The sequence below is a fragment of the Propithecus coquereli genome, unplaced genomic scaffold (genome assembly GCF_000956105.1).
Source record: "Propithecus coquereli isolate 6110/MARCELLA unplaced genomic scaffold, Pcoq_1.0 Scaffold204, whole genome shotgun sequence".
NCBI lineage: Eukaryota > Metazoa > Chordata > Mammalia > Primates > Indriidae > Propithecus > Propithecus coquereli.
Window position 1 is genome coordinate 1,354,158 of NW_012145412.1, and position 948 is coordinate 1,355,105.

Below are 948 nucleotides of genomic sequence, written 5' to 3' on the forward strand. Positions count from 1 at the left end.
AACTATGGTAATCAGGATACATGTGTCACAGCATTTTATAGGACCTACATATGAATATCTGTGAATGCACTTTCCTAAATTAAAGAGAATCCAATAGTCTCAGCTAATTGTTAGAATCCCTTTTAGATAAGTTTGTTGTGTTTTTTTCCTTTTTAAAATACCAAGCCACTTTATCCACACCTGGTCAGACTATAGATTGGCTATGTAGAAGTCATTATGGTCCAAATTACTTTTGAAAAGAGAGGTAGGATCTTACTTATAGTTAGACCTCAATTTTCCACACTTGGCTACACATTGAAATTACTTGTTAAATTAGTCATTGAATATATATAACTTTGGATAGACAGGTTGAAGAACTGTGATATAGTTACTGATATTTAAGGGACCACTTAGAGCCACTTCATTCATCAAGGTACTACTGGTAAGGACCCTCTTCCTGGTCTTTTGGTATGGTTAGGATCTCTGTATAATGGACGTGTGTGATTTAGAATCTCTATAATTGGCTATTCTTTGCCTTGTCTTTCACCACTGATCAGTTGAAAGGACTTGCAATTCCTTGGGTTTTCCCTAGTTCACTAAATGCCTTCCCATCCATTTGGCTGCCTCAACTCATTCTTCAAGACACAGTTCAAGCACAACAAATTGATAACTCTTCCTTAATAGGATTGGCCCATTAATTTTGTTTTCCCAGAGTACTCTGTGTCATACTTTTAGCACAGTATTTGTCAAACTCTACTATGATTGTTTGCTTATATGTCTCCCCCAGTACATCGTGGGTAACTTAAAGACTTATTTCTTAAATGGTTTTTAAGTAGGATATGTCTTTACTGGAACTCATTACTTTTACATCACCCTAGCACTACCACAACTCAACCAAACATTAACAGTCAAAACTCTTGATCTACCTCCAATTTTTCTATATATTATTCATTTTTACCCTCCCAATGC